The 27,932-nt window shown below is 51.5% G+C and overlaps 1 pseudogene across 1 annotated transcript in view; it reads right to left on the bottom strand.

Annotated features, from left to right (window-relative positions):
- Positions 1-1,152: 1,152 nt before the first annotated feature.
- Positions 1,153-27,932, bottom strand: part of LOC147663057 (uncharacterized) — a 34,665-nt pseudogene continuing 7,885 nt past the window's right edge. Inside the window, exon 2 of the transcript XR_015305440.1 lies at positions 1,153-4,088. The product of XR_015305440.1 is annotated as an uncharacterized LOC147663057 (transcript). The remainder of the gene's footprint in view (positions 4,089-27,932) is intronic.

The raw sequence follows: 27,932 nt of genomic DNA, 5'->3' as shown, positions 1-27,932 counted from the left end.
TCGTCTCTGGCCTCACACGAACAGAGCCACATTTCAGAATAGCTTTCTCTGCCACTTCCTTTGCAACCAATTAGTGCAATGACATAGCAGAAGTTACTATCTGAGATTCCTAGATTAACACTCCGAGTTCTTCAACAAGATAAAAACTCAGCAACCTGGAAATCCCCGCTTGCTGTGTTTTGATTAGTAATAGAACTCTAATGAGCACTGATAGACGATCACTTCCTAGTGACATCTTTATTGACGTCTTATGTCCAAAAACGTACGTCAAACAAGGCACCTTTCAGGTATAAATATTACCAACGTTGCCTTAAGCAATCACTGTTGTGTTGCTGAAGCTATCAATGCCATCGCTGAAGAAGCTGTCATGCTGATGATACCATAGCTGCTATCGCTACTGCTATCACTGCTAACTAGCGAACGATGGTGTGGTGAACTTAGGAGCTGAACAGCCGTCCCCTGCAAAGAGCCCAGCAGATGCAAGCTGCCCGCGGACACTGCCCCTCCTCCTCCTCCTCGATGCGCTGAGAAGAGATGCTGTCTTTCTCCTGCAGAGAAATCCAGCTCCGGCGTTTCTAGTCTACCCTTGCGGGTGACTGGGATATCGACCCCCTGAAGGAGATACCAGACCTCCATCATTCTATTCCAGAGGTATGGTGTTGACTAAACCCTTAGAGAGAATTCTTGAAGCAAACCTTGGCAAAACCAACTTAACTTAAAGCTACTTACTTACTCCCCTCCCAAGTATTAGGCTTAGGTCAGGTACACTGGGGTAGGCGTAGTTAGAAGCACCAGTTGAGTATTTTAGCCTAATGTATATATGAATGTATATATGTTTTATTCCTTTTAAACCATTTGGTGGCTAAGAAACCATATCAATGCTTTTACAGTATTATTTCACAATACTTATCTTACTGTACGTACTTTTTATAATAACAAGTCTTGCAATTGTGGCAATTCATTTCTCTTGTACGAGAAGAAAGACTGTTCAATAAATGTTACCCTTTATTGACAACGCCCGTCTCTCTATTCTCTACATATTGTGAAAGTAAACTGCACAACCACTGACTGAGTAAAATAACTGTCTATTGTTTCACACGACCCTAGAGATTGACTCTTGATCTGAGGAGCAAAGTTGTCATGTTGCACGGTTGTTGGAAAACTGAATCCCTTCTTGGCTGTGCCAGGGAAGCTGATCACTTCCTATTTCAGTCAAGAAAGTTTCCAGTGACCTCTGAGCTAGTTGGTAACAACCCCAATTAAGTTTAGCATAGTCAGTGGAGGCCTGGAAGATCCGCACTTCTACGTCGATACTACTGTTTATGTTATTCCAATGCGCAGGGCCTATTGGGAAAATAGGAACTACACTACAGGTTTTTCTCCTGTGTGTGTTCGCTGATGACTTTGAAGGTGTGATAACTGACTAAAGCACTTTGCACATTCAGTGCACTTGAATGGTTTTTCTCCTGTGTGTGTTCGCTGATGACTTTGAAGGTCTGATAATTGACTAAAGCACTTTGCACATTCAGTGCACTTGAATGGCTTTTCTCCTGTGTGTGTTCGCTGGTGTCTTTGTAAGTTTCCTAACATACTAAAGCTCTTTACACATTCTATGCATTTGAATGGTTTTTCCCCTGTGTGTGTTCGCTGATGAATCCTGAGAGTTGAGGAAGCACTAAAGCTCTTCCCACATTCATTGCATTTGAATTGTTTTTCCCCCGTGTGTGTTCGCTGATGACTTCGAAGGTGTGATAACTGACTAAAGCACTTTGCACATTCACTGCATTTAAATGGTTTTTCCCCTGTGTGTGTTCGCTGGTGTCTTTGAAGGCTTGATACCTCACTAAAGCACTTTGCACATTCAGTGCACTTGAATGGTTTTTCACCTGTGTGTGTTCGCTGATGTATTTGTAGAAGTGATAATCGACTAAAGCTCTTCCCACATTCATTGCATTTGAATGGTTTTTCCCCAGTGTGTGTTCACTGATGTCTTTGAAGGTGTGATAATTGACTAAAGCACCTTGCACATTCAGTGCACTTGAATGGTTTTTCTCCTGTGTGTGTTCGCTGATGACTTTGAAGGTCTGATAATTGACTAAAGCACTTTGCACATTCAGTGCACTTGAATGGCTTTTCCCCTGTGTGTGTTCGCTGGTGTCTTTGTAAGATTCCTAACGTACTAAAGCTCTTTACACATTCTGTGCATTTGAATGGTTTTTCCCCTGTGTGTGTTCGCTGATGAATCCTGAGAGTTGAGGAATCACTAAAACTACTTCCGCATTCATTGCAATCATATGGTTTTTCTCCAGTGTGTGTTTGTTGATGTCTTTGTAAGTTTCCTAACTGACTAAAGCACTTTACACATTCACTGCAATGATATGGTGTTTCCCCTGTGTGTCTTCGCTGATGAATCCTAAGCTTTGAGGAATCACTAAAGCTCCTTCCACATTCATTGCAGTGGTATGGTTTTTCGCCAGAGTGGATTTGTTGGTGTTTTTGTAGTTCGGATAATTGACAAAAGCTCTTTACACATTCACTGCACTTGAATGGTTTTTCCCCAGTGTGTGTTCGCTGATGGCTGTGTAAGACTGATGATTGACTAAAGCTCTTCCCGCATTCACTGCACTTGAATGGTTTTTCCCCAGTGTGTGTTCGCTGATGGCTGTGTAAGCCTGATGATTGACTAAAGCTCTTCCTACATTCATTGCACTTAAACGGATTTTCCCCAGTGTGAGTTCGCTGATGATACCTTAATGCTGAAGAGTAACTAAAACTACTTCCACATTCCCTGCAATGGTATGGTTTTTCCCCTGTGTGTGTTCGCTGATGACTTTTTAGAGATACTTTGTGAGTAAAGCTCTTCACACATTCACTGCACTTGAATGGTTTTTCCCCTGTGTGTGTTCGCTGATGACTTTTTAGAGATACTTTCTGACTAAAGCTCTTCACACATTCACTGCACTTGAATGGTTTTTCCCCTGTGTGTGTTTGCTGATGACTCCATAATGTTGTGTACAAACGAAAACTAGTCCCACAATCATTGCAATCATATGGTTTTTCCCCATGTGTGTGTTCGATGATGTTTCTGTAGGTGCGGTAATCGACTAAAGCTCTTCACGCATTCACTGCACCTAAATGGTTTTTCTCCTGTGTGTGTTTGTTGATGCTCATGTAGGTGTGCTGATTGACTAAAGCTCTTCCCACATTCACTGCAATTGAATGTTTTTTCTCCTTCGTGTCTTCGTTGATGGCACTTTAATAGAGATGAAAAATTAGAGCTCTCACCAAATGTGTATGATTCTTCTTTCTTTGTTAGTGTCTGTGGGTCTGGTATATATTTGTCTACATCCCAAGCCTGTGCTTCCTGATGGGCCAACATGGCTGAAAAAGCACTTGTGTTATTCTAACATATCCTTTATATTTGTGTGGTATTTTGCACGTTTGATTTCTGATTTAATAATAATGTGCAATACTCATTAAATCCTTTCCACACTCATGATATGTATAATGATTTTTTGTAGGTGATTGTGCCTTTAGATTGGATTATGGTTATGCACGTTTGTGGGTAAAGATCTTCCTTCTGGCCGGTGCAATCTGGGATGGTCAGTTGTACTGTAGATAGCAGAATCCGTCTTTTCTTTACCCTTCAGTTTTCAGGCTCCACGCTGTTGTGCTTTCATTGGTTGCTGCAGTTTGGCCAGAAATAGTTTATAAGACAGCTAGAGCACAAAATGATGGTCTATTGTCACTTTAGAAAACAAAGCACTGCTGTAACCACATCATACCGATCCCATGATGAAAGCTGGCACTGACACCTGTTTGTATAGGAGGTGGCTTGTCTATGTTTTTCTAGAGATCATTTCTTAGTCTTGTGCCATGGAGGTGCACAGCTCAGGTTCTTATGTCCACTGAACTCCCCTTGACTGCTTCTGCCAGGATCTGTCAGTTTATGTTCAGGTTCCGCCGTTACTGACTGCGCTGATGTTTTTCTGAACACCGGAGATCATTGTTGGTGACAGGTTTGTGCAGATTTTGATTTTTAGTTCCATTATTCATAATAATTTCATGAAATCAAGGCATTTTTTCCGCTGGATGAAAAGAGATATAAAATTACTAAATGGAAATAATGGAATGGGAATTCACAATATTTAACTGGCTGTAGATAAACATTTCTTCTTTACCATATTTAAAATTTAGCAAGGAATATTTCATCATATATGGATATTTAACTAAAAGTTCTGTTGATCATATAATTGTAATTGTAATTTGGATTTATATAGCGCCTATCACCCAGGGGTCTCTAAGCGTTTGCTTTGGGAACCCGTCCTGGCTTTTCCCTGTGAGATAGCCCCTACAGGGCATCCCCAAGGTGAAAGCCAGGCATCCCGCCGCGGGGGGCCGTAGTGGAGATTAAGCAAGCTATTGCCCAGAGTTGCAGAGTGTGAACCAGTGATTCGAGTAGGCGCCGAAGTGAGAATTATCGAGTCCGTGGACATTTGAGCTCAAGACCCTGCCGCGTCGGGAATTGAACCCTGGTCCCGGGTCTGACCGCTGCTTCAGGGTCTGCCTCCTCTAACCAGTGAGCCACACTTCTCCATATAACATCTTATTAACTTCTGAAAAGGAAGTTATTTAGCAGTGTTCACAGAGTAACCTAGAAAAGAAAGGGAGGTCAAAGAGCACCCACATGATTGAGGTGCAGTTTAAGGTAGATACACAACGACAAGTTTTCATTTAAACAAGAACAGATTGTGGAAATAGAGAGGGATCAAGCTGGGCTGCTGTTATTTCAGTAGCTCTTCAGGAAGTATATAACGGATGTAACTCTTCAGGAAGTATATAACAAAGGTAACTCTTAAGTATGTAACAAAAGAAATTCTATTCATACACTTCTTCTCATTCCTTTCCTGTTCACACTGTGCAGCTCAAATGCCAACTCCTGTCTTTACCTCGCTGTTTGTTAAGTCACCTTTAAAATTGTCAATAGCTCCCTTGGTCCAAACATTTCTGGGTTTTTTTCACCTGGAAGATTGGAACAATTTTTGTGTGTTGAGGTGTGTTTCCTATGGGAATAACTTATGTTAATCTCCCTAAATCTAGTGAAGCCTACAGGGCCTGGGTCTGGCCCTGATAGAGAAATTTAAAAAGCAAGGGCCCAATTCACAAAGGTACACTGAGACACAAGTCTAACTACCAACTGACCATTGGGGAAAGAGGTTGCCGGGAATACATATTGAAGACTGATGGCAAGTATCCTGTAACATTCTGTACTCTACTGTGCATGCTGCAAATTTAAGGAGGAACCATATTTTTTGTCTTCACATGCCAAATTCGACATCCCTAAATATAGGAAGGGTGTAAGGCTGAGGTGTCCAAAATGCAGCCAAGAAAAGCAGATGACATACACATGTACCTGGAATGTCCTGGGATTCAATGTTTTTGGGCAGGCGTGAGTAATTATATGTCAATGATACTCGGTGTTAGAATTGGGGGTCTCTAATTGGCAGTAGTAGGTACCATTGACCAAGTAGGGACCCTTGTTTCTAGTCAGGGAAAGGGAGACACACTCCTGGATAATCCCTGCTCACCCCTTTGGTTGCTTGGCACAAGCAGCCAGGCTTATCTCAAAGCAGTGTGTAAAGCATTTGTGAACACATACAGTAATACAGTGAAAACACTACAAATGGACACCACACCAGTTTAGAAAAATAAGCAATCTTCACTAGACTTATCACAAGACCAAACAACAAAAATCAACAATATTGTAATAAAAAATAAGACTAAAATGGTAGAAAGTAGCTTAGTTCAATGTAGTTGGTAAATGAAACACAATCTATTATCAAAGTACCTTAGATGCGTCACGCAATACAAACAAAAGGGTTGCAGGGAAGGTAATGGGTCAGTTCCTTGCTTCGGGGGAGGTGATGCACCAGTTCCTTACTGCAGCGCCTGGGAGGTGATTTGTCGGTTCCTTACTGAAGAGAAGGTGATGCGTCAGTTTCTTATTGTGTTCTGGTTACGATGCGACAAGATGGCGCCTCGATGCGATGGGATGATCTGGTGCAATGCAACAAAATGGCGCTTTGGTGCGATGCAACAACATTGGATGCAATGCGTGCATGCCCGAAGGCTGTGCGGCGAACTCAGTAACTTCTGGGCCCTGTGACATGCTTCTCCGGTGATGCAACAGCGACCTCTGCAGCAGCGACACGCTTCTCCAGTGACGTGACACGCTTCGTCTGTGATGCGTCGGCGAACAGCTGCAGCAGTGGCATGCTTCTTCGGCGGTGCGACGGCAACTTCTGTGGCGGTGACACGCTACTTCTTGTTGTGTCGCGCTTCCAGCTCCCAGCGACACGCAGTCTTCTCAGGAGGCCTAAACAACAGTAGGCACCTCTATGCAGGTAGAATTCCCAGCAAGAGAATTCAGGGGATCTGGTGGTGAAGTCTTGTATCCCTAAAGCACACTTCAAGCCTTGGAGATTCTTCTTCAAGATGATGAAAAGTTCACAAAATTCCTCTTCCCCTTTCCTTGGCAAATAAAGTATCAGGTCAATCTGCAGTCTGCAGTCCGGAGCTTGAGGCTTGAAGCAGCAGCCGCAAAAACTCTCTCCAGAGGAAAGCCGGGGAAACCATGGAAATCGGCAAGATAACACATCCATGGCTCACTGCCCGCCGCTCGCTGCCTTGCCTGTACCCGCTGGTTGTTTTGCCGGCCCGAACCTCCCGGCGGCAGCTGCATAGACGAAGGCAGAGGTGTTGGTTGTGCCCTCGGGCTCGTTCCGAGTCAGGTGCATAGCCACCACAGAGGAGCGACCAGAAGCGGCTGGTGGCAGGCAATAAAAAAACAAAACATAAAAACTACCAAGGCCCGGAAAGAGGTTTATTTCAATATCCTGTGTTTGCAAATGCTACTTTTAGAAAATAAGCCTTTGCTTGCCTAACCATCTCGGCCCACCTCTGCTCTGCTCTGGTGTGTGCATGACAGGGCTGGGAGGAGACAGGTGGTGATTAGGATAATTACGCATGGATGGGTGGGAGGAGTACACCCTGACTCGAGATAGGCCTGTGCTCTGCCACCTGAATGCCGGTTCCGCCCTCCCTGGGAGCAGCTGAGCCCATCACCGTGTAAATAAGGGTGGGAAGACCGTCAACAAGAGTACACCTGGACTGTACTTGTCTCCACAATGGTGGCTCCACCTCCTGTGGAGCGTCGGCAGGGCCTGCCCTGCTCACTGAAATGAAAACCCAGACTTCGCAAAACAAAGTGCTCAAGAGCTAAGATGGATTATGCTAAGGCCCCCCGGCCGGGGAAGAAAAAAGAAAAGGAGTATAAAAAGAGGAGCTCTGCTCCTACCAAATCAGATCCAGTTTTCAATACGACGAACCTCTGCCTGACTAGAAGGACCAAGAGAAGCTGAGGAAAAGGAATCCTGCAGTGGTGCCTTGCTATGAACGGAGAGGAAAAGACCAGAGAGGACTTTGCAGACTTGTGCCTGAAACGATCCCCCAGGGCTTGATCTGAGCCTGCCCCCTGACCTGAATCCCAGGACCATTGGGTTCAATTCTGCCTGTGCCCGTCTGCTGTTGGGCCCTCAAGTTCTTATTCCCTCGCCGGATTTGTGACTCGGGTGCCTTCGCCCTCCAAGGTCGTGACAGCTCCGAGCCTTACCGCCCCGCCGCAGAGAGCCCCGCTCAAGTCTGGGTGGCTCTTCGCTTCAGTGCCGGGCCGCCCGCTCTCCTGACACCTCACCTGCTACTGAGCGCATTGTACGCCTCTCATCTTCTCCCGCAGGAATCTGCACGGAAAGCATCTCATAGCCTCGGACGGTCCATACATCGTCACGTACCAGACTGTCTCGCTTTGCACTCCTGCATACCAGGGCTCGTGCCGCACCTCAAGAAAGGCCTTCCGTACCGTGGTACCGGAGGCCTGGAGCTGCGCCTGTCTGTCCGAGAATGCGACATTGCGCACAGATCCACAAGTATGACCCGGCGTGCTAAGAAGTAGCACGTCCCGCAGGCCTGAACGGCGCCTCGCCTAGTGAGCTGCTTCGACTACGGATCGCCGTGACCCTCCACTGTCCCGCTCACCCGCCTCCCACCTCGAGGGGACTTCAAGCCGGACCCTTCTCCGGAGAACCGCCGGTCTCGTCCCGAGTCCGCCCTCACCAAGGTCGCTCCTGAAATGCTTCGGACATCCGACACAAGGTACACGTGAGCTCAGGCCGAGTTCACATCGGATCCAGGGTCTGCAACGTTCTGTTTTCCCTGTCATCCATCGTCCTACGAACTACAACGTACCTTGCTCGTAAAGAACACAAAAGAGAACAATCGCCTATTTAAATCTGGTGGCTTCACTCGTTAAACTGTTAGATTGGTCTTGTGATAAATCTGCAGCTGAATATAAAGTCTGTGTATTTTTGATACAACTTAACAACTGGTGTCCGTCTGTGGTGGGTCATTGTGTTACTGTTTGTGATCATAAATGCTTAACCAACTATCGCCCTGAGGATTAGCCTTGTCTGCTCGCGCCACACTACCTAGAGGGTGAGCGAGGGTTATTTCTAAAGGAGTAGTTCTCTTGCCCTGACTAGAGGAGAGGGTCCCTGCTTGTCACCAGTACCTACCGGTCCCAATCGGAGACCCCTGAATCTAACATTGGTGGCAGCGGTGAGGATTTCGGATTTGCATTTATGATTCATATACAGTGAATTATTGATCACCACGTAGTGAGAGCAGACCTTTAACAGAGCCACAGATTTATCATCATTTAATCTTGCCAAGAGATCTCGCGTCATTGAAAACATGCCTGGTTCACTTCCCATGAGAGCAGCCTCTGTCATCTCTGGACTAGGTGACGTTGAGTGGGAAAAGCTTGAAGATTACAAGGTCGAGCAGTTGAAAGGTTTCTGCTTGAAGTTCCGAGTCGCCCAGACGGGGTGCAAAACCAAAACCCAGCTCATCAAGGCTATGAGAGCCTGGAAGGAATCGAGAGAACCAGAGAATCAGCTGGTGGTGTGTTGGACCCGGCCTCGTGGCGTGGCCCGACCCCTCTCGCATGGCGGGTCCCGGACTACCGTTACCCCTGTTCCCCGGACAAGAGCCGCACCTTCCGCCCTCCGGGCTACCCCAGCTATTCCCCGATGGAACTCAAACTCATGTCCGCAACCTTCTCGGCTGGCTTGGACCACTTTTTCCGGACCACCGTCTCCGGCCCAGCCGCCATCTTGGACCCTCCACGACCAGGCCTCGTGGCCTAGGGTCGACCTCAGCCTCAGGCCCAGCCAGGCCCCGACATCGAGGCACCACCATCCATCCAGGGGGTAAAGAGACCACTTGGCGAGTCAATGGGAGAAGGAGTGTTGATGGCTCCCATCTGCCTGGTTTCGATCGCCCCCAGCCTCCCTGGGCGCTGGCTCCACCCCCCTGCTGGGTATCTGGACTCCCTCATCCCAGACCCCCCGACCTCCAAGTGCGAGGGTCCGGACATCAAAGGGCACCAGACCTATAACTGGGGCAGCTCCAGAGCAGGAAGCCAGCTGTATCCTGGAGTCGAGAGACACTGAGACAAACTCATCCTTGGAGGCCTGCTGGCGCTGCCGCGGCTCCTCTTCATGAACCATCTTTGAAGGCCTGCTGGCGATTCCGCGGCTCCTCTTCGTGAACCATCTTTGAAGGCCTGCTGGCGCTGCCGCGGCTCATCCTCGTGAACTATCCTTGAAGGCCTGATGGCGCTGCCGCGGCTCATCCTCGTGAACCATCTTTGAAGGCCTGCTGGCACTGCCGCGGCTCATCCTCGTGAACCATCTTCGAAGGCCTGTTGGCGCTGCCGCGGCTCATCCTCGTGCACTGTCCTTGAAGGCCTGCTGGCGCTGCCGCGGCTCATCTCCTTGAACTATCTTTGAAGGCCTGCTGGCGCTGCCGCTGCTCATCTTCTTGAACCTTCCTTGAAGGCCTGCTGGCGCTGCCACGGCTCATCTTCGTGCACCATCCTTGAGGGCCTGCTGGCGCTGCCGCGGCCCCTACTAGAGAACCCTCCAGCTCGAGGATTGAGAGCTGACCACCCGAGACCCCTGTACCAGACCGGTACCGAGACTGTCCTGCTACCCCCTTCCCACAGAGACTAGAATTGCAGGGATCCCAGTATCATGCTCTTTCTGTAACGTTCCGATAACCTGCCTAAGAATACTGATAAAAGTGTTGAGAACCTATCTTTGTGTGGTGTCCATCTGTGGGGGGGTGGTTGCCCGTCCGTACGATCTGTGGAGAGGACCCTCGCCAGGAGGCCTCTCCCCCTTGCTCGGCCGACCCTCAGGTTTCCCGTCTAACATTGGTGGCCAGAGGCGCGATTCGAGCCGACGCAAATCGTACGGAGAGTAACTCGCCCCACTACAAACGAAAAACACTCAGCGACCATGTCGACAAAAGAAACCGGAACAACCGCAAAATTCCAGATGGAACGGCTGGAAGAGTACAGTCACAAGGAATTGAAGCAATTCTGCATAGACTTGGGTATCGCTACCACGGGACTAAGTACCAAAGACGACCTCAAGCACGTTTTGCAGACTTGGGTGGAGACGGGAGCATCACCACCCCAAAACGAAAACATCGCAACCGCAGAAATCATTGCAACCCCCGAGGAGGAGAGAAGCGCGGGTCTCTCTCCCGAGGAGGCCCGAGAACGAGAAAGGAGCCGGCTCCACGAGTTAGAACTGGCTAGACTCCGCTTAGATGGGGAACTGAAACTAGCAGAAAAAAAGATAGCCCTTGAACACTTGCGATTACAGGGAGAACGGGAAGAGAAAAAAAGCCAGAGGGAGCTGGAGGAAAAGAAGCTCGCGTACGAACATGAGCGCGGGTTAAAAGAACTAGAAATAAGAAAGCAAAACAGGGACCTTGGCGTCCCCGAGAGCCAGAGCTCCACTCCCTCTACGGACACCAAGGTGCACATTCCCAAAGATGTCGTCCGAGAGTACTACCGGAACAACGACATCCAGCAATGGTTTAAGGCATACGAAGTAGCCATGACCTCCCACCGTGTCCCGCGAAAAACTGGGGGGCCGGATTGTGGGGGAGATTCGTTAACGAAGGAAGAGATGCCCTGCTACAGCTCCCCGATGCTGAGATGACCTCTTAAGAGCATATGAAAGCTGCCCTTCTCACTCGCTATGGGCTCACACCCGAGATGTACCGGCAGCGATTCCGAGACTGTAAACGGATCCCCGGTACCACCTGGGTGGAATATGTGAACTTTTTTAGCAGAGCCTTAGAGGGGTGATCAAAGGCAGCCAGGTCACCACCTACGAACAATTAGTCGATCTCATTGTGTGGGAGCACCTCTCCAATAACTGTTTCGCCGAACTAAGGCAGCATCTCCTCGACAGCAAACTGACTGAGCCCAGGAAACTCGCCATTGAAGCGGATCGATGGGAAAGCACCCGGGTCCCCAGGAATTGGGCGGGTGACCAAGGCCGAGCCTCCCAGGGGTCCCACCGCCCGCGAGGAGGACGAGGAGGCCAGGGTCGGGCCGGGACACCACCACAATGCCCCCCACCAGCACTCCACCGGCCGGAAGAGGAAGTCCTCCGACGCGGCCGGGATTCCGCACCAACGTTGTCTGCCACAAATGCCAGCGACCCGGTCATTACGCCAATGACCCCAACTGTCCCAGAAACCAGCCAGGCCAGGCCACGGGTCAGCTGAACCGCCAGATCACCGCCGTCGCCCTCGGAGAAGAGCGAGGCGGAGAAGAAGCCGAAGATTGTGAACCATACCCTGCAGGGTGGAAACCCGCAGCCATGTCCCTGGTGTGTCTAGGGGAGAGAGACATGGTCCCTCGGGCCCCCATCCCGGGCAACACGCAGAAGTACAGCCAGTGGGTCACCATCAATGGACGCCGGGCCGAAGCCCTCCGCGACACTGGAGCAAGCGTAACAGCCGTCCGTTGCCATCTGGTGACCCCAGATCAAATCTTGCCAAACCTACTGTGCCCAGTACGGTCTGCCGACAACTCTGAAAGCCTGTGCCAGATGGCTCGCGTCCCCTTCGAATGGGGGGGGAGTATCGGGCATGCTGAAAGTGACCGTCCGAGACGATGCCCCCGTGGACTGCCTCCTGGGGAACGACCTGGAAAGCTCCCCCAGGGCGGCCGTTGAACGAAGGGAGCACCTGGGGATGCTTGGCCTTCCTGAATGGGTCTGTGCGACGACCCGATCCATGGCTGCCCGCGCCATCCCCTCCACTGAAGAACCCGAGAGGCCCGAACCTCCACCGCCCGTCACCTCTGAGGACGCCACCCCGGATGCCGACCCACAGGGGCCCGACGACGAAGCATCGGAACCACTCCGCGACCTCCTGGAGTTGGCCCAGTGGCGCCAGGAAGGTGGCCCCACTCAAGAACAGTTCCCCCAAGAACAAAAAATGTGTCCCTCCCTCGAGGGGATCCGACAGCAAGCCGCAGCCCAGAGCGCAGGGGATGCCTCGGGGGCTCACTGGATCTATTGGGACAATGAGCTCCTCTACAGCGAACAGAAGATTGCCGAGCTAGGGGCCAGCCGGGTGCTGGTGGTCCCCCTTCGCTTCCGAGACTTCCTCCTGAACCTGGCTCATGATGTCCCTCTCGCTGGGCACCTGGGACAGGACAAGACTTACAGCCGCCTGGTGACTCATTTCTACTGGCCCAAGATGAGGAATGATGTGATCAACCACTGCCGAGCCTGCCCCACCTGCCAGGCCAGCGGAAAGAGCAGCCGAAAACTGAAGGTCCCCCTGCAACCCTTTCCCATCGTCAACACTCCCTTCGAACGGGTGGGGATTGACATTGTGGGGCCCCTGGAGCCCCGGACATCGCAAGGTCACCGGTTCATACTCGTCCTGGTGGCCCATGCCACCCGCTATCCCGAAGCCATACCCCTCCGGACCGTGACAAGCCCGTGGTGGGCCGAGCCCTGATGGGGATCTTCTTCCGGGTGGGCTTCCCCCGAGAAGTCGTCAGTGATCGGGGCACGAATTTCATTTCCCGATACATGAAGTCCCTATGGCAACAGTGTGGGGTCACATACAAATTTATGACCCCCTACCACCTGCAAGGGAATGGACTCGTGGAACGCTTCAATCGCACCCTCAGGGTATGATCATGGGCCTGGAGGAGCCCCTACGACGCCAATGGGACGTGTTGCTGCCCTGCCTCCTATTTGCCTACCGGGAGGTCCCACAGAAGTCCCTGGGATTCAGCCCCTTCAAACTATTGTATGGGCACCCCATCCGGGGTCCCCTAAGTCTGGTGAAAGAGGGATGGGAGGTGACCCCCCAGAATGCTCCTCCTGATGTATACAAATACCTCTTGACCCTCCGGAACCAAACTCAGCGATTCAGGGAGCTTGCCAAGGCCAACCTCGAAGCCAGCCAAGAAGACATGAAACCTTGGTACGATCAAAACGCCTCGTCCATCTAGTTCGACCCAGGACAACAGGTCTGGGTCATGTCCCCGGTCGAACCTTGCGCCCTCCAGGACAAATGGACAGGACCCTTCAAGGTGGTGGAGCGCAAGGGCCCCGTCACCTACCTGGTGGACCTGGAGTCCCCCAGGAACCCCCTCCGGGTCCTACATGCCAACAGACTTAAGCCTCACTTTGTGCGCTCCGAACTTAGTCTCCTGATGGCTACCGACAGTGGGGCTAAAGAGGACTCCGAACCCCTCCCAGACCTCCTGAAGACCCTCGACAAGGATGGCTCCGTGGAAGGAGTCAACCTCTCTTCCGCCCTGACCCCAGCACAACGCCAAAGTTGCCAAGTCTTGTTACAGCAGTTTGCCGACCTGTTCTCCCTCACCCCTGGGGTCACTCCCTGGTGCCTCCATGATGTCGACACCGGGGATGGCCCCCCTATCCGGCACAGGGCCAACCGAGTGCCCGATCGAGTACGCGCCTGCATCCAGGCGGAAGTGTCCAAGATGCTGGCACTGGGAGTTATCGAGCCCTCCGACAGCCCCTGGGCCAGCCCGGTCGTGCTGGTCCCCAAGGCCGCCGCCCCTGGCGTCGCCCCCGAACTCAGATTTTGTGTGGACTACTGGGGCTTGAACGCCGTCACCAGAAAAGACGCTCACTCCATCCCCCGGGCTGATGAGCTGATCAACCGCCTGCGGGCCGCCCGCTACCTAAGCACTATTGACTTAACTGCGGGCTACTGGCAGATCGGCCTCACCCCGGGCGCCCAAGAGCGATACGCCTTCTCCACTCCGGATGGCCACTATCACTTCAAGGTGATGCCCTTCGGGATGAAAAACGCCCCGCCACGTTCCAGAGACTCGTGAACAAGGTGCTGGCGGGGCTCGAGGAGTTCAGCGCCGCCTATCTGGACGATATTGCCGTGTACAGCCTCCACTGGGCTGAACACCTCCAACACCTCAGGGAGGTCTTGGCCGCCCTCGGGCGAGCAGGACTAACAATCAAGGCCAGCAAATGCCAAATCGGCCAAGGGTCCGTGACCTACCTAGGGCACCAGGTGGGAAGTGGCCAGGTGGCCCCCCTTCAACCCAAGATCGCCGCCATCCGGGCCTGGGAACCCCCGGTCACCCAGACAGAAGTCCGAGCCTTCCTGGGGCTCACCGGATACTACTGGCGCTTCGTGAAGGACTATGGCAGCATTGTGAGGCCCCTCACAGAACTAACGTCAAAAAAGCACCCCCGAAGGTACACTGGACCCCTGAGTGTCAGGCCGCCTTTGAGACCCTCAAGACAGCAATGTTCACCGCACCCGTGCTCCAAGCTCCCGACTACAGCCGGGAATTCGTGGTACAGACCGATGCCTCCGATCACGGCATCGGAGCCGTTCTCTCCCAAATCAATGCAGAGGGAATTGACCAGCCGGTAGCCTTCATCAGCCAACGTCTGCTGGCCCGAGAACAGTGCTGGAGCACCATTGAGAGAGAGGCCTTCGCCGTGGTATGGGCCCTCAAGAAGCACCGACCCTACCTCTTCGGCACCCACTTCGGGTACAAACGGACCACCAACCTCTGCAATGGCTGATGCAGATGCAAGGGGAGAATCCGAAGCTGTTGCTTTGGTCCATCTCCCTGCAAGGGATGGACTTCACTGTGGAACATCGCCCAGGCAACGACCACGCCAATGCTGACGGCCTGTCCCGCTTCTTCCGCCTCGGCGAGAAGAATACCCAAGGAGATGGGTGACTCTCCCTGCCTTCAGCTGGGGGGGAAGCATTTTGGACCCGGCCTCGTGGCGTGGCCCGACCCCTCCCGCATGGCGGGTCCCGGACTACTGTTACCCGTGTACCCCGGACAAGAGCTGCACCTTCCGCCCTCCGGGCTACCCCAGCTATTCCCCGATGGAACTCAAACTCATGTCCGCAATCTTCTCGGCTGGCCCGGACCCCTTTTCCCGGACCACCGTCTCCGGCCCAGCCGCCATCTTGGACCCTCCACGACCAGGCCTCGTGGCCTAGGGTCGACCTCAGCCTCAGGCCCAGCCAGGCCCCGACATCGAGGCACCACCATCCACCCAGGGGGTAAAGAGACCACTTGGCGAGTCAATGGGAGAAGGAGTGTCGATGGCTCCCATCTGCCTGGTTTCGATCGCCCCCAGCCTCCCTGGGCGCTGGCTCCACCTCCCTGCTGGGTGTCTGGACTCCCTCATCCCGGACCCCCCAACCTCCAAGTGCGAGGGTCCGGACATCAAAGGGCACCAGACCTATAACTGGGGCAGCTCCAGAGCAGGAAGCCAGTTGTATCCTGGAGTCGAGAGACAATGAGACAAACTCATCCTTGGAGGCCTGCTGGCGCTGCCGCGGCTCCTCTTCGTGAACCATCTTTGAAGGCCTGCTGGCGATGCTGCGGCTCCTCTTCGTGAACCATCTTTGAAGGCCTGCTGGCGCTGCCGCGGCTCATCCTCGTGAACTATACTTGAAGGCCTGCTGGCGCTGCCGCGGCTCATCCTCGTGAACCATCTTTGAAGGCCTGCTGGCGCTGCTGCGGCTCATCCTCGTGAACCATCTTCGAAGGCCTGCTGGCGCTGCCGCAGCTCATCCTCGTGAACTATCCTTGAAGGCCTGCTGGCGCTGCCGCGGCTCATCTCCGTGAACTATCTTTGTAGGCCTGCTGGCGCTGCCGCGGCTCATCTTCGTGCACCATCCTTGAGGGCCTGCTGGCGCTGCCGCAGCCCCTACTAGAGAACCCTCCAGCTCGAGGATTGAGAGCTGACCACCCGAGACCCCTGTACCAGACCGGTACCGAGACTGTCCCGCTACCCCCTTCCCACAGAGACTAGAATTGCAGGGATCCCAGTATCCTGCTCTTTCTGTAACGTTCCGATAACCTGCCTAAGAATACTGATAAAAGTGTTGAGAACCTATCTTTGTGTGGTGTCCATCTGTGGGGGGGTGGTTGCCCGTCCGTACGATCTGAGGAGAGGACCCTCGCCAGGAGGCCTCTCCCCTTTGCTCGGCCGACCCTCAGGTTTCCCGTCTAACATGGTGGATCCACCAGACAGCCTTATCGAGGTGCCGGGAGTCCTGTCGCCAGAGAAGTTGGTGGACAGGGCCGCAACCAGAGCGCATGAAGTGGAGATGGCAAGATTAAAAGGACAAATGGAAATGGAAAAGCAAAGATTGGCAATGGAAGGACAGAAGCTCCAGTTGGAGCACGAGATGGAGATTAAAGAATTGGAGCTGAAAGCCAAAAGTTTGGACGTAGCTCCTGGTGGCAGCGCAAACCCAGTGCAGGTAGAGTCAAGGGTGTACATGTCTAAAGATGTAGTGAAGGAGTATTTTAAGGGGGATGACATAGGACAGTGGTTCTGAGCATACGAGGTAGCCATGTCCTCCCACCGGGTCCCTGAGAAGGATTGGGGAGCGGGGTTTTGGGGGAGATTCCTTAGTGAAGGACAGGACACCCTGTTAGACCTACCCTCTGAAGTACACCATTCCTACCCCCACTTGAGAGAGGCCCTGATGACCAGGTTTGGGTTAACTCCTGAAATGTACCGACAAAGATTTGGGCAGTGTGTTAAACTTCCTAGGGGGATGTATGTGGAGTATGTGAGTTTTTTTGCAGAGCACTGGATGGTTGGGTGAAGGGTGAGGAAGCTTGCTGAGGAGGCGGGCCACTGGCTCTGCACCAGGGTCCACAAGGGTCCTGTGGGAGACTCAGCCAAAGGTGGGCAGGGTCCCCAGCAGAAGAGTGGGGGGACATGGGTAAACAGAGAGGGTTCCAAAAAGGCCCCCAAAGTAATCCCCAAGGGAACCAGCAGAAGGTTTCTCAGCCTACCCCACCCCCGAAGCAGAACGGTGCCCGACAGGTAGACCTGTTCAAAGGGGATCCATCACCTGTTACAGGTGTGGTGACCAGGGTCACATTGCCACTGACCCGAAGTGTCGCTTGTTTAGAAAACCCGCACCCACTGGTGCTCCACCCCGGCAACAGGCTTGTGTTAATTTTGGGGAGGAGGTAGCAGTCCAAGGGGGTGGGAATACTGTTCAGATGACCCTAGTCTCACTCGGAGACAGCGAGATGGTCCCAGAGAACTACTTGCCCTCTAACACTAAGAAATATGGACAAGTAGTGACCGTCAATGAAAGGAAGGTGGAGGCTCTTTGAGATACAGGAGCCAGTGTGACTGCAGTCCTGCAGCACCTGGTGTCTCAAGAGCAGGTTGTACCCCATGCTGACTGCAGGGTTGTCAACGCTGACAACTCTGAGAGTCGTTGTCCAATGGCTCAGGTTCCCTTCGAGAGGGGGGGGTCTCTGGTACTCTTCAGGTCGCTGTGTGGAACGCCATGCCTGTAGACTGTTTGCTAGGGAACGATTTGGAGAACTCCCCTTGGAAAAAGCTGGAGAAGCAGACCCGTCTGCGCATGGTGGGTCTACCCGATTGGGCGTGCGTGACCACCCGGTCAATGGCAGCCAGTAGGGGTGTTGAAGACATCATGGAGCCTGAGGGAGAGGCCCAGGAACCGGCCTTAGAAAGGAGGCACAGGGGGCGGACAGCCGGTCCCCACTGTTCCCACAGACCAGGAGGAGGCAGACCTCGAGGGGGATGCCCTGGAGCCTACCGGGGAAAAGATTGCCAAACTGGGAGACCTGCCTGAGCTGACCCATTGGCAGCAAGAAGGAAGTCCCTCCAGGGAGGAATTCTGCAGGGAGCAGAGAGAGTGCCCTTCTCTCGTGGGTGTGCGGCAGCAGGCTGCAGACCAGGCCAATAGTAGTCAGTCCGGGACTCACTCCATTTACTGGGAGAACGACCTCCTGTATACTGAGCCTAAGGTTGCTGAACCTGGGTCAGCCCGTGCGCTGGTGGTACCCCAGAAGTTCAGAGCCTTCCTACTGGGGCTGGCTCACGACGTTCCATTAGCAGGAAATTTGGGGCAGGACAAGACCTTCGAACGGCTTGTCACCCACTTTTACTGGCCCTAAATGCGCAAGAGCTCTGATGTCCACTGTAGGACATGTCAAACTTGCCAGGCAAGTGGGAAAAGCGGGAGGAAGCAGAAGGCTCCGCTCCAGCCCTTCCCTGTGGTCAGTACGCCATTCCAGTGAGTGGGTATTGACATTGTTGGGCTTCTGGGCCCCAAGACAGCCATGGGCAACAGGTTCATCCTGGTCTTGGTGGACCATGGCACCCGGTACCCTGAAGCCATCCCTCTTAGGACAGTGACGGCCCCCGTGGTGGGACGAGTACTGATGGGAATTTTCTCCCGAGTAGGATTCCTTCTAGAGGTGGTGTCTGACAGGGGGACCAACTTCATATCGAAATATATGAAGTCCCTTTGGCAAGAGTGTGGTGTAACCTACAAGTTCACTACCCCTTACCATCCCCAAGGAAACGGGTTGGCTGAGAGGTTCAACCGAACCCTAAAAGGCATCATCATGGGTCTTGAAGAGACCATGAGGCGTAAGTGGGACGTCCTCTTGCCATGCCTTCTCTTCGCTACCGCGAGGTACCACAAACGTCTCTAGGGTTCAGCCCCTTTAAACTTTTGTACGGTCACCCCGTGAGAGGACCTCTAAGTCTGGTCAAGGAAGGCTGGGAGCAATCTCCCAGGAAACCTCCCCAGAATGTATAAAGCTACATGCTGGCCTTCGGGAACCAGACTAGGCATTTCAGGCAACTCGCTGAGGCAAATCGGGAAGCCAGCCAGGAAGAGATGAAGCGGTGGTACGACCAGAATGCCACTCTGGTAGAGCTTCAGCCTATAAAAAAGGTGTGGGTTTTGGCCCCCGTGGAGCCTTGTGCGCTCCAGGATAAGTGGACCGGACACTTTGAGATTGTGGAGCGCAATAGCCTTATCACCTATTTGGTGGACTTTCAGTCTCCCAGGAACCCCTTGAGGGTCCTGCATGTAAACCGCCTTAAGCCCCACTTGGAGAGGTCCGAAGTGGGCATGCTCTTGGCAACAGATGATGGAATGGAGGAGGAGACCGAACCTCTTCCTGACCTCCTGGTAGCCACAGAGCAAGATGGGTCAGTGGATGGAATTAACCTCTCTCCCACCCTGATCCCTGAGCAACAGAATCACTGCCGCCACCTACCGGGACAGTTTTCTGTTCTCTTCTCCCTGGTTCCTAGTGTCACAGATTGGTGCGTCCATGATGTGGATACAGGAGACAGCTTACCTGTGAAGCACAAGGCTTACCGGGTAACTGACAGGGTGAGGGCTTGCATCAAAGAGGAGGTCTCAAAGATGCTTGCTCTTGGGGTGATTGAGTCCTGCAGCAGTCCTTGGGCCAGCCCAGTAATCGTGGTCCCGAAGGCTGCAGTGCCGGGTGCCACACCCGAACTCCGGTTCCGTGTGGACTACCGAGGGCTCAATTCAGTTACCAAGACTGACGCGCACCCCATCCCCAGAGCTGATGAGCTAATCAATTGGTTAGGGGCTGCTGGTACCTCAGCACGTTTTACTTGACATCTGGGTACTGGCAGATCGCCTTGACTGATGGGGCAAAGGAGAGGTCAGCATTCTCCACACCAGATCGGCATTTCCAGTTCCGTGTTTTGCCCTTTGGGATGAAGAATGCCGCTGCCACCTTTCAGAGGTTGATCAACCAAGTGTTGGATGGGCTGGATGAGTTCAGTGCCGCCTACCTGGATGACATCGCAGTGTTCAGTGTCACATGGGAAGAAGATCTGTGCCACCTCTGGGAAGTGTTGCTGGCCCTGCGCAAGGCAGGCCTCACGATCAAGGCGAGTAAGTGCCAGATCGGGCAGGGTTCCGTGGTGTACTTGGGGCACCAAGTTGGGAGCGGCCAGGTGGCACCCCTTCAGCTCAACATTGAAACCCTCCTGGCTTGGGAACCCCCCAAAACCCAGACAGAGGTGAGGACCTTCCTAGGACTCACCCGGCACTACAGGAGGTTTGTCAAAGGGTATGGCAACATTGTTGCACCCTTGACACCTGTCAGAAAGCTTTTGAGACCCTGAAAACTGGTTTGTGCCCGGCGCCCGTGCTCCTGGCACCCAACTTCTCCAAAGAGTTCCTTGTGCAGACAGATGCTTCAGGGCATGGTGTAGGGGCTGTTCTCTCACAGGTGACTGAGGAGGGCTTTGACCAACCTGTAGCCTTCATCAGTTGGAGGTTACTTCCACAGGAACAGAGGTGGAGTGCAATTGAGCGTGATGCTTTCGCTGTGGTCTTGGCACTGAAGAAGCTGAGACCATACCTGTTTGGGACTCACTTCCAGGTTCAGACAGACCACAGGCCCCTCAGATGGTTGATGCAAATGAGGGGTGAGAATCCAAAGATGTCGAGGTGGTCCATTTCACTACAAGGTATGGATTTCACGGTGGAAAATCGCCCTGGCACAGATCACGCCAATGCTGATGGTCTGTCCAGATTTCTTTGCCTTAGTGATGAGAACTACCCTGGGGTAGGGTAGTTTTCCCCACATTTCAGCTGGAGGGGACACGTGTTAGACCTGGCACCATTGGCGTGGGTCTCCCTTCCACTTTTTGCTGATGTGCCTTATGTGTTTTGCTGGTGTTAGCTGCTCGGAGCACTGTGCAACTGCCAATCAGTGTCACAGTGCAAGTGCTCCATGTATAAAATGCATATATTGATTGGATTCCATGATGGATTATTTGGTTTACTGTCAGTCGACCAGTAAAGTGCACCAGGAGTGCCCAGGGCTTGTAAATACAAATGCTGTTAGTGGGCCTGCAAACACAACAAGTGATGGACAGAATGTGGATCAATGTCACACACTCACCCCAGTCCAAGGATCTGGGCCTAAATCCATTGTTATTTTGCACTCCACACCACCCTGGGTTAGACAATGGCGATATGCAAATCAGCTCTGACCCTGAGCCTCATGGGAACAGTCCAGTCCGAACTACAAAAGCCATGTCCTTCCCAGAACGGAATCAAGCATCCGAGGACCGGACCGGTTTCGAGGTAACACCTCTCATCAGCCCGGCTAGCTTGACTCCAGTGGTGTGGAGTGCCTGGGACCCACGTCTGGGCATCCCCAGCGCACTTAGGGCGGAAATTGCAAACACAACAAGTGATGGACAGAATGTGGATCAATGTCATACACTCACCCCAGTCCAAGGATCTGGCCCTAAATCCATCGTTATTTTGCACTCCACACCACCCCGGGTTAGACAATGGCGATATGCAAATCAGCTCTGACCCTGAGCCTCATGGGAACAGTCCAGTCCGATCTACAAAAGCCATGTCCTTCCCAGAACGGAATCAAGCATCCGAGGACCGGACCGGTTTCGAGGTAACACCTCTCATCAGCCCGGCTAGCTTGACTCCAGTGGTGTGGAGTGCCTGGGACCCACGTCTGGGCATCCCCAGCGCACTTAGGGTGGAAATTGCAAACACAACAAGTGATGGACAGAATGTGGATCAATGTCACACACTCACCCGAGTCCAAGGATCTGGGCCTAAATCCATCGTTATTTTGCACTCCACACTACCCTGGGTTAGACAATGGCGGTATGCAAATCAGCTCTGACCCTGAGCCTCATGGGAACAGTCCAGTCCGAACTACAAAAGCCATGTCCTTCCCAGAACGGAATCAAGCATCCGAGGACCGGACCGGTTTCGAGGTAACACCTCTCATCAGCCCGGCTAGCTTGACTCCAGTGGTGTGGAGTGCCTGGGACCCACGTCTGGGCATCCCCAGCGCACTTAGGGCGGAAATTGCAAACACAACAAGTGATGGACAGAATGTGGATCAATGTCACACACTCACCCCAGTCCAAGGATCTGGGCCTAAATCCATCATTATTTTGCACTCCACACCACCCTGGGTTAGACAATGGCGATATGCAAATCAGCTCTGACCCTGAGCCTCATGGGAACAGTCCAGTCCGAACTAAAAAAGCCATGTCCTTCCCAGAACGGAATCAAGCATCCGAGGACCGGACCGGTTTCGAGGTAACACCTCTCATCAGCCCGGCTAGCTTGACTCCAGTGGTATGGAGTGCCTGGGACCCACGTCTGGGCATCCCCAGCACACTTAGGGCGGAAATTGCAAACACAACAAGTGATGGACAGAATGTGGATCAATGTCACACACTCACCCCAGTCCAAGGATCTGGGCCTAAATCCATCGTTATTTTGCACTCCACACCACCCTGGGTTAGACAATGGCGATATGCAAATCAGCTCTGACCTTGAGCCTCATGGGAACAGTCCAGTCCGAACTACAAAAGCCATGTCCTTCCCAGAACGGAATCAAGCATCCGAGGACCGGACCGGTTTCGAGGTAACACCTCTCATCAGCCCGGCTAGCTTGACTCCAGTGGTGTGGAGTGCCTGGGACCCACGTCTGGGCATCCCCAGCGCACTTAGGGCGGAAATTGCAAACACACCAAGTGATGGACAGAATGTGGATCAATGTCACACACTCACCCCAGTCCAAGGATCTGGTCCTAAATCCATCGATATTTTGCACTCCACACCACCCTGGGTTAGACAATGGCGATATGCAAATCAGCTCTGACCCTGAGCCTCATGGGAACAGTCCAGTCCGAACTACAAAAGCCATGTCCTTCCCAGAACGGAATCAAGCATCCGAGGACCGGACCGGTTTCGAGGTAACACCTCTCATCAGCCCGGCTAGCTTTACTCCAGTGGTGTGGAGTGCCTGGAACCCACGTCTGGGCATCCCCAGCACACTTAGGGCGGAAATCGCAAACACAACAAGTGACGGACGGGACTGTTCCCATGGGGCACAGGGTCAGAGCTGATTTGCATAAAGCCATTATCTGACCCAGGGTGGTGTGGAGTGCAAAAAACGATGGATTTAGGCCCAGATCCTTGTACTGGGGTGAATGTAAGACATTGATCTACATTCTGTCCATCAAATTGTTTTTTGTAATTTTTTCCCTGAGTGTACTGGGGTAGCTCAGACGTGGGTCCCAGAGCCTCCACACCACTGGAGTCAAGCTAGCCGGGCTGATGAGAGGTGTTACCTCGAAACCGGTCCGGTCCTCGGATGCTTGATTCCGGTCTGGGAAAGATATGGCTGTTGTAGTTCGGACTGGACTGTTCCCATGGGGCACAGGGTCAGAGCTGATTTGCATAAAGCCATTATCTGACCCAGGGTGGTGTGGAGTGCAAAAAACGATGGATTTAGGCCCAGATCCTTGTACTGGGGTGAATGTAAGACATTGATCTACATTCTGTCCATCAAATTGTTTTTTGTAATTTTCTCCCTGAGTGTACTGGGGTAGCTCAGACGCGGGTCCCAGAGCCTCCACACCACTGGAGTCAAGCTAGCCGGGCTGATGAGAGGTGTTACCTCGAAACCGGTCCGGTCCTCGGATGCTTGATTCCGGTCTGGGAAAGATATGGCTGTTGTAGTTCGGACTGGACTGTTCCCATGGGGCACAGGGTCAGAGCTGATTTGCATAAAGCCATTATCTGACCCAGGGTGGTGTGGAGTGCAAAAAACGATGGATTTAGGCCCAGATCCTTGTACTGGGGTGAATGTAAGACATTGATCTACATTCTGTCCATCAAATTGTTTTTTGTAATTTTCTCCCTGAGTGTACTGGGGTAGCTCAGACGTGGGTCCCAGAGCCTCCACACCACTGGAGTCAAGCTAGCCAGGCTGATGAGAGGTGTTACCTCGAAACCGGTCCGGTCCTCGGATGCTTGATTCCGGTCTGGGAAAGATATGGCTGTTGTAGTTCGGACTGGACTGTTCCCATGGGGCACAGGGTCAGAGCTGATTTGCACAAAGCCATTATCTGACCCAGGGTGGTGTGGAGTGCAAAAAACGATGGATTTAGGCCCAGATCCTTGTACTGGGGTGAATGTAAGACATTGATCTACATTCTGTCCATCAAATTGTTTTTTGTAATTTTCTCTGCTAGTGGGCCTGCAGCACTGGTTGCGCCACCCACAGAAGCAGCTGTGTAAAATGTGTCTAAGGTCTGCCATTGCAGAACCTGCGTGCAGTCTGGTACTGTCATGCTGACTGGGCAAGTGCACCTACTTGCCAGTCCCTAAACCTTCCCTTAACTTCATATTAGTCACCCCTATGGTAGGCCCAAGGGCAGGGTGCATTGTAAGCATAAGGTAGGACAAGCCCTGATATGTGTGGCATGTCCTAAAAGTGAATCACAGCCATTTTCGTTTTTCACTATTGCAAGGCTACCTGTTCTCATAGGCCATCAGTGGCGGCTGGTGACATTTGAAAGTGGTGAGGCGTAAATAGATATTCATACTGCACCGTAGCGAGCGAGCGTAGCGAGCGCGCCCGGACCCCCTAAGGAGGGTTCGGGGGGAATTCCCCCTGAGAAAATTTCGAAAAAATAGTGGAAAAATGGTGCATTTCCAAGCAAATCTGAGAAAGCAGGAAGGTTAATAAAGCAATTGTGAAAGTGCAGTTATTACATTAATAAAGAGGTGTCATATAACATAGGTAGCTGCTTATTCAGCATAACCACAGAGCTTCATAATAGACTTTGAAACACAAAACACAATGTATTGCCGAGTACCTCACATATGTATTTTAATAACAAACAAATAAACAGGACGCAAACTAGCAGCATTCAAACAGAGAATTCTAAAACCTTCCAGGCTGGGAGCCCGGCTGGCATCTCTTTCTTTCTCTGTATCTCCCTCCCTTTCCTATCTCTCTCTTCAACTGCTGTCTTTCTACCTTTTCCCTCTCTTTCTCTCTCTTCCTATCTCTCCCTCTTTTTCTCTGTTTCTCTCTCTCTGTTCCTCTCTCTTGCTCTCTCACTCATGCAGAACACGGGGAGGGTGAGCACAGGTCAGAGAGCTCCCAGCTGCCCTGTTTGGCCTCAGCCCCTCTCCCTGCATGATAGCTATGGTGGCCTCTTCCTCCTCCGGTAGGGTGTATGTCCCAGGGAGTGTAACACACAACAACACCCCTCCCCAGAGGCTATACCAATGGTGGAACCGCTTCAGGGTGGTGCTGGAACTATAGATAGGCCTGTGTGTGCCCTTACTGCACCAGGTGTGATTTCCATGAAGGGGGCCCTGTGCCATGAAAGTGGGAGGGAACTAGAATGGAAATAGCCCTGGAATCAAACCCTCCTTGGCACACATCCTTCAAAGACGTACTGTCTGGCCTCCACTTCTCTCTTTCGGACGATGACTTCCTGCTCTCAGCAGACCGCAGACCCCCCAGCCCTGCGGTGAAGCTCCACAAGGGGATGTGAAGTTTCTCCTTCACACATGACGGAAGCTGTACTTGAGTGCTCCGCCCCCGTCCCTGCGTGTGCCCTTCCTCTCCAAGAGCACCCTAGCGCTGCGGTCAGAGATGCCCACCTGTGCAGCATGTGATAGCATCTTTTCAAAAACATATTTTACGATAGCATCTTAGAACCAATTATTCATTGCATACCTTTGCAAAAAAAAAAAATGAAATTCAGCTTAAAAATATATGTATTTGTAATTTGGCAACACATTTTCAAAACGGAAAATATATTTACTTTCACTTTAAATAACGATTCAATCAACTCGAGTAACCCAGTTTGCACAAATCCTGATTTCAATCAGATCCAAATCACAGACACAACCACCTAAATGATGCCCATATGCACTTGTCATTTCTAAACAGATACGAATCTATAATAAAAACCAGCATTTTGACTTAACAAAATAATTAAGTTTGAATGTTCTGCCAGAAGACATGGTAGTTCATCTTTGTTATGTGATTTCCGTGCATCATCGGTTTTAAAAGACTGGCTGTTTTCTACGTCCCTCACATAGACAATGGGGAGACTTACACGGAAAGCTGTAAAATATGAAGGAAGTGGTGTAAACACAACACATTATGTAAATATTGGATATGTTCCTGCATTCTTCCCATTGACAGATGCAATCAATCTTTCATTAGGCTTATGCTGCGTAGCGTGAGGCAGTTACAGATGAAAGGTTGTGCCAGTTTTAGAAAATCCTTTTACTCGGGCACTACTCAGAAAATAACATTAATTGTATACTAGTAGGGGTATTTTAGCGCACACACCTAGCTGGAGAGCAAAGGGGTGTTTACCATGGGCCTGTGGCCAGAGAAGCAGTTTATGGTTGTTAGCGAAGAGGGAGTCAGCAAGGATTTTAGGCAAAGTACGTGAAATGCAATTTATTAATGTTAGCGAAATGGGTGTGGGTAACGTTTCAAGAAATGCATGCTCATGAACGAGTGTGTGTGCATACTCACAAGGGTGCTCGAAGTGCGCACACCTCACTATAAAGCAACAAACTGCTGGCCAGAAACCCTGAGATGCAGTTTTATAATTGCATTAAACATACATGATCGTGCACTATTTGTGTGGACATAAGTAAGTTAATTCATGGAGCACACTCCTAATTACGACGCAACAAGATGGCGATGCCAAATTTCGACGGGTGCTTCGAGGTGCAATGTAAGGCCGTTTGCACGGGGCATGAGTAATGATTTCACTCATGTAGTTTGATTTACCTCTCTCACTTTACATCTGTGCTTAGCTGGGGTGAGATTCTTGGAACACTTGGAATGGCCCGGTAAATTGAAAGCAGTTTATTTATTTGGACAAACACAGGATCCCCACATAGCATTTTCAAAGATGATAAAAGGTCAGCAGAGTTTTGAGCATGAACATACTCAAAACATATTAAAACCAGATTAATATGTACAATTTCTTTATTAATCAAAAACACACTACAAGACATGAAAAGATGCCACTGGGAGCTTGCTTGTCACGGTTTGTTTATGGTTGACAAGTGACTTGGGCTTTGTCATTACTGCAGCGAGTTGGTTGTGGAGTGTGCATAAGGTTGGAAAGGAGCCGGTGGGGTGGTAGACAATATGTACTTACTGCTCAAAAACACAGAAAGTATTAGCAGCTACTCAGTGGTGGTTCTACAAATTGATATGCTATCTGACCTCTTGCACACTATTCATCTCAATTATTATAACCTCTGAAAAGCTGCATGTGTAATGTATGAATGTTGTTAGCGCTTGCGCTTCATAGCTCAATCTGTATAGATTTATAGAAACAAGGCTAAGGACTTCGTGACTAGGCCACTGCAGCTTGAACCCGCCATTGTCACCAGCACCGTCCGTCAATTAGTGCACAAAACACAACGGCCCCACCAGAAAGTAACTCTCACACACTTAGCTCCCGCCCAGAACAGCTCGCACTGAAAACAAAGCCCACCACGAAGGATACACCACACTTAAACATCTATCTCAATGACGACAGTTCATCAAACCAAGCACATCTAGTCATCTAATATCTGATGAGTTCCTCTTCGGTTTTGGGACAGCCTGTCAATCATGTCATTAGGGAGCCTGTGCCCTGGAAGAGGCAGGCCTCCACAAAGCAATAACTGCATTCATCTAATCTGTATATGCACCCAGCCAGCCACGGCAGAGTCACCATGATAAAAAAAAACCAATAATCTGCACAGCAGCTCGACAAATTACTTTGCAAAGACAGGTGTTTCTTTCC

This window comes from Lissotriton vulgaris, unplaced genomic scaffold, assembly GCF_964263255.1.
Source record: "Lissotriton vulgaris unplaced genomic scaffold, aLisVul1.2 SCAFFOLD_2581, whole genome shotgun sequence".
Taxonomy (NCBI): Eukaryota; Metazoa; Chordata; class Amphibia; order Caudata; family Salamandridae; genus Lissotriton; species Lissotriton vulgaris.
This window is presented reverse-complemented; position numbering and strand designations above follow the sequence as displayed.